The sequence below is a fragment of the Alexandromys fortis genome, unplaced genomic scaffold (assembly GCF_014885135.2).
Source record: "Alexandromys fortis isolate MF-2015 unplaced genomic scaffold, M_Fortis_MF-2015_v1.1 scaffold_186, whole genome shotgun sequence".
NCBI lineage: Eukaryota > Metazoa > Chordata > Mammalia > Rodentia > Cricetidae > Alexandromys > Alexandromys fortis.
The window spans coordinates 2,968,907-2,975,405 of NW_026068067.1; positions in this window are offsets into that span (position 1 = coordinate 2,968,907).

Genomic DNA, 6,499 nt, shown 5'->3' on the forward strand with positions numbered 1-6,499 from the left:
GTGCACTCACCTGTATGTGCACTCACCTGTACGTGCACTCACCTGTACGTGCACTCACCTGTGTACACTCACCTGTATGTGCACTCACCTGTACGTGCACTCACCTGTGTACACTCACCTGTGTACACTCACCTGTATGTGCACTCACCTGGATTACATGTGATTCTAGCTAGACATAAAGTAATATGACCCACTATGAGTTTTTCAAACTTCCTTAGTTTTACTCATTTCTCTTCCCTCCCTCTCATTCTGTAGCGACAGTTCCCCTATTCTGTGATTAAAGCCTTCCTCGTTTCCCTGTTCCCCGTATCTCCTGTAAGCTGCTATTCCCCTCTCCAGCACACCCCACATGCTCCTTTCTAACTTTCCTGGTTTCTGTAGTTCAGGTGATGGACTCCAATCTGAAGATTTGGAGCTAGGGACCTCGGTTTAGGAGAACGTGTGGCATTTGCTTTTCTGGGGCTAGGTTATCTCAATGGGCTCCTTTCAAGTTCTAGCCATTCACCTCCCAAGTTCATGGTTTCTTTTTCTCTACAGCAGAATAGTTGCACAGTACACGTGCACCATGTTGTCATTAGGCAGTCATCAGCTAAAGAATGCTCAGGTGGGGGCTGGAGAGATGGCTCAGTGGTTAAGAGCATTGCCTGCCCTTCCAAAGGTCCTGAGTTCAATTCCCGGCAACCACATGGTGGCTCACAACCACCTGGAATGAGGTCTGGTGCCCTCTTCTGACCTGCAGACATACACACAGTGTTTGTATACATAATAAATAATATTAAAAAAAAAACAACAAAAAGAACACTCAGGTGGTTCCATTGCCTCGCTATTGGGAGTTGGGTGGCAACAAATGCAGCTGAGCAGGCGTCTGTGGGGTAGGATGGCGAGCCCTTCGGTCATATCATATACCGAGCAGCACAGCTGGATTATACGGTAGATTTAGTTATTTTTGACTTTTTGAGAGCTCTCATACTGATTTCATAGTGACTGCAGATGTTTACAGTTCCACCAGAAAAGGGTTCACCTTCCCACGTCCTCTCTAGAGTTTGTTTATGGTTGCTTTCTTGATTTTACCCATTCTGACAGGTGAGATGAATTTCTGTTCTAGCTCTAAAGGAAAATGAGTACTTTGAGATGTATTTTAGCCATTTTATTTCTTCTACTGAAAACTCTTCCATTCTGACCATAGTCCACGTTTTAATTGGGTGATTTGTTTTCTTGACTTTGTTTTCTGCGTTTTTTGCATTTTCTGGATATTAATCCTCTGTTGGCTGTGTAGCTAACGAAGATCTCCCCCACTCCTCCGTGGACTTCCTCTTCACTTGTTTACTTAGTTGTACTGAAGCTTTAGTTTTAGGAGGTCCCACTTGTCATGTTGGCCTTGTAGAAAATAACTTAGCAGAGGAAAACAGTAAGACCTCAAAACAGCGGGAGAAGACTTGTGCCGCTTCGAGTGGTTGGTGCCTCCAATCCCCCTGTGGTTTAGTATCCAAGGCTGTGGGAGAATAGGCTGTTCTCATAGGCATGTGTTTGCCAGCAGGCTCTAAGTCTTACAGATCTATGCATAGATAAAATGCAGAAACAAGAGGAGAAATAATAACTAAAGTACTTATAGCTGAAGTAATTTTTTTTTTTTTTTGGTTTTTTTGAGACAGGGTTTCTCTGTGGCTTTGGAGCCTGTCCTGGAACTAGCTCTGTAGACCAAGCTGGTCTCGAACTCACAGAGTGCTGGGATTAAAGGCGTGTGCCACCACCGCCCGGCTTCCTGAAGTAATTTTTAAGGTGTGTGTGTGTGTGTGTGTGTGTGTGTGTGTGTATACCTGGTGAAGCTAGGCCAGACACTGCTTTTCTGGATAAACTGTTTTGAAGCTTCAGGATGGAGATAGATAAGCCAGTTGCTACTTCAGAGCTCCAGGATGTGTTTTTTTTGGGGGGGGGGGGAAATGGGGGGGGGATTGGGGGTTGGACGCTTCCCAGAATTCCATGGGTGGAAGTTTCTTGAAGTCTTGGGGCTGTTTTATGGCCTTGCTTTCAGGGAGGGGTTCTTCTTTAGGCCATAATTTCTGGGCCAGTAGAGTCCTGTTCAGAGTCCTTTCCTACGCCTGCATCACTAGGGTCGGCCTGCGCTTGCGTCTAGCAGTTCCAGTGGTTCGGTTCCCTTTACACGTACGTCTGTGATCACGCCAGGGGATAGGTTTGAGCCTAAGCGCGTTTCTCTGCATGTGGACACCCACTTTCCCCAGTATCATTTGTTGAAAGTGCTACCTTTCCTCCAGTGTATGTTTTTGGACATGATTTTCAAGTGTTAGGTGGCTCTGTACTCATATGTAAGTTTTTTGTTTTTTTTTGATTTTTGAGACAGGGTTTCTCTGTACTTTTTGGTTCCTGTTCTAGAACCAGCTCTTGTGGACCAGGCTGGCCTTGAACTCACAGAGACCCACCTGTCTCTGTCTCCCGAGTGCTGGGATTAAAGGCGTGCACCACCACCACCCAGCATATTTGAGTCTTGTCCTTTGTTTATTCTTATGCTTGCTTTGTGTGTAGGTGTCATGCTGTTATTCCTGCTACTCTAATATGTCCTGGAATCTGGAAAGGCCGTCCCGAATCTGCTTCTTCAGTGATTTCAAGTTTCTGTTATAGAGGTCTTTCACTTCCTTGATTATGTTTATTAATGATTTTATTTTCTTGGAGACTGTTGTGAAAGGGAGTCTGTTCACGATCTCTTTCAGTGTGTTTATTGTTGATACATAGAGACTGTGTGCATTGCCCCTTGTTCTAGCCAGGGCTTCTGTTGCTGTGATGAAACACATGACTGAAGGAAACTGGTGTCTTAGTGTTCTGTGCTGTGGAGAGACACCGTGACCAAGACAACTTTTATGAAAGAAAACATTTTTTTTAAATATTCATTTATTATGCATACAGTGTTCTGCCTGCATGTATCCTTGCAGTCCAGAAGAGGGCACCAGAAATTGAACTCAGGACCTCTGGAAGAGCAACCAGTACTCTTTTTTTTTTTTTTTTTTTTTGGTTTTTCGAGACAGGGTTTCTCTGTGGCTTTCGAGCCTGTCCTGGAACTAGCTCTGTAGACCAGGCTGGTCTCTAACTCACAGAGATCCACCTGCCTCTGCCTCCCGATTGCTGGGATTAAAGGCGTGCACCACCACCACCCGGCTTTTTTTGTTTTTTTTTTTTCGAGACAGGGTTTCTCTGTGGCTTTGAGCAACCAGTACTCTTAACCTCCGAGCCATCTATCTCCCCAGCTCCTAAAGGAAAACATTTAACTGGGTCTTGCTTACAGTTTCAGAGATTTAGTCCATTATCCTCATGCATTGGAACATGTCCAAATGCAGGCAGACATAGTAGCTGAGAATTATATCTGGATCTGCAGGCAACAGGAAGAGAGCCACCGGGTCTGGCTTGGGCTCTTGAAACCTCAGAGCCCACTTCCAGTGACTCACTGCCCCAACAAGGCCACAGCTCCTAGTCCTTTTAAACAGTACCACTCCCAGGTGACCAAGCATTCAAATTTTTGAACCTATGGGAGCCAATATTATTTCAATCACCCAGGAGGAAATGCTTTGTTTGACTTATACTGCCACATTGTAGTCCATCACTGAAGGAAGTCAGGACAGGAACTCAAGCAGGGCAGGAGCTGATACAGAGACCATGGAGGGTACTGCTTCCTGGCTTGTCTTTCATGGCTTGTGTAGCCTGCTTCCCTTTGTTTCTTTCATTCCTCTCTCTCTTTCTCCTCCCTTTCCCTCCACTCAAAATAGGGTGTCTTTGTGTAGCCTTGGCTGTCCTGGAACTAGCTCTGTATACTAGGCTGGACTTGAATTCAGAGATACTCCTGCTTCTGCCTCCTGAGTGTTGGCATTAAAGGTGTGTGCTACCATAGCCTGGCCATCCTGCTTGCTTATGAACCCAGGACCTCCAGCCCAGAGTTGCACCACTCACAATGGACTGGGCCTTCCTGCATCAGCCACCGTTCAAGGAGATGTCCCATAGGCTTGCCTACAGCCAGTTTTACAGGGCACTTTCTCTGGAGTCAGCTTAGCTGCTCTGCCCTTTTATGGTAGCCCTGGTGGTCGGGATATCTCTCAGCAGTCTTCATTGCTCATATGTGCTTGGGGAGGGAGATGTCATGAGTCTGGTCAGTTTCAGGGACTTCCTGAAGCTACTGTCTTACTTACCGAGTTTAAGGAACCTCTCTGAAGAGTGGAATGTTTCACCTCCCTTTTAGCGTCCTGTACCTCTGGGACTGGGGAGAGGGATCTGATGCTCTTTTGGCTTCTACCCTCGGCTTCTGGCCTCCATGGCACCAGGCACATACATACATGTGGGCAAAACACTCATACATATAAAATTTAGAAATCTAATTTCTTTAAACATCTTGTCTTGCCGGGCGGTGGTGGCAGAGACTAGTGCCCCTGGGAAGGGGAGACCCTTGCAAAGATGTGACAGAGCTGGACTTCAAATGGTGGCGCACGACTTTAATCCCAGCACTTGGGAGGCAGAGGCAGGCGGATCTCTGTGAGTTCGAGACAAGCCTGGTCTACAAGAGCTAGTTCCAGGACAGGCTCCAAAGCCACAGAGAAACCCTGTCTCGAAAAAACAAAAACAAAAAACAAACAAACAAAAAAAAAACCAAAAAAAATCTTGTCTTTTTTTTTTTTTCCATTTTGAGATATGATTTCTCTGTGTAGCTCTTGCCGTCCTGGAACTCTGTAGACCAGGCCTTGAACTCACAGAGATCTGCCTGCCTCTGCCTCTGAGTACAGGAATTAAAGGCTTGCACCTCCACTGCCCAGCTATATTCTTCTTAACATGCACCTTGTACCAAGTGGGGAAGTCCTCAGCCCTGAACTATATACTCTTTATTTATTGATTTTTTTGTTTGGCTTTTTATGAACATAATTTTTTAATTAATTTTTTTAATGACTTATTTATTTAGTATGCATAGTGTTCTGCCTGCATGTGTGCCTATACGCCAGAAGAGGGCACTAGATCTCATTTTAGATGGTTGTGAGCCACCATGTGGTTGCTGGGAATTGAACTCTTGATCTTTAGAAGAGCAGCCAGTGCTCTTAACCTCTGAGCCATCTCTCCAGCCCTTAATTAATTCTTTGGGAATTTCACATCCCAATCCCACTCATTTGCTAGTTCCTCTGTATCTTGTATGTCCCCTGTCAAAGGAAAACTAAAAAAAATTATAAAAATAAGATAAAGGGCTGGAGAGATGGCTCAGTGGTTAAGAGCACTGCCTGCTCTTCCAAAGGTCCTGAGTTCAATTCCCAGCAACCACATGGTGGCTCACAGCCATCTATGATGAGATCTGGTACCCTCTTCTGGCATGCAAGCATACAGGGAAGGAATGTTGTACATAATAAATAAATCTTAAAAAAATAAGGTAAAAATAAAAATGCAAATAATGTTAAAGACAAAACAAGACAAAAACTAAATAAAGCAAATAAGACAAAAACTACTTTGCTCCTTCATCTTTCCAGCCTCTCCGCCACCTCTTTATTTGTCTTGGTGGCCTTGGGAGCTGTGTGTCACAGTAGACCCTTTTGTCCAGCTCTTCACTTCATTGTGTGATGTGTTGGGTCAGGTTCAAGGCCTCTGGCTTCTGGTACACCGTCAATGCTGGACCCTCACCGACTCTCCTCCCTGGTATCTGTGGTTCTCCAGAGCCATGGAGACCCTGTGTTTACATGCTCCAGCGGACGTTAGAGCGTGTCTGGGTGGTGACTGGGTTCTTCCGACCCTGACCAGGCTCCTGGGAACACCTCCATCAGGTGAGTGGATGAGTCAGCTTTCCCCTGCCAGGGTCATGGGGGTCCATGGCCCTCGAGGGATGGGGTCAGCATTCCCAATGCCAGTGAGGGGCGGGGTCAGCTCAGCATGGCCTTCATGTTTCAACACATGGCTCACATGGGCCACTGTGGTCACAGGGGCAGTGGACATCAACACAGACTCCAGCTGCAGCAGACCACGGACCCAGATGTGGCCCTCAGCAGCAGCATGGGCCCAGTGGCAGTGTCGGCCACGCAGATCACTGTCACACTGGCTGCTGGGTGGCCCTTGGACACCAACATGGCCCCAGGTGGGAGCCCAGACCCAGGCAGCCGTACGACCTTCAGTGGTAACAGGTGTCATGACATCAGCACAGACTGATGCTGCAACAGGGCCATGGACCCAGACATGACCCTTGGCAGCAGCCCAGGTCCAGATGTCACCATGGCCCAGAGTGGCAAGCAGGCCTCCCACATGAACCTGTTCTTCACTGCCTTCTCTTCTTCAGATCTGCTCCTCTCCACAGGACAGGAACTATTCTGTCTGTCTGTCTCTCTCTCCCATACCCCACCATGTATTTGCACCACAACAGCACCCGATGCCAGGCGCCTCAAGGCAAATGACTCGGTGTGCGTGCATGCGTGTGTGTGTGTGTGTGTGTGTGTGTGTGTGTGTGTGTGCCTGTCCACCTCCACCCACTCAGTCC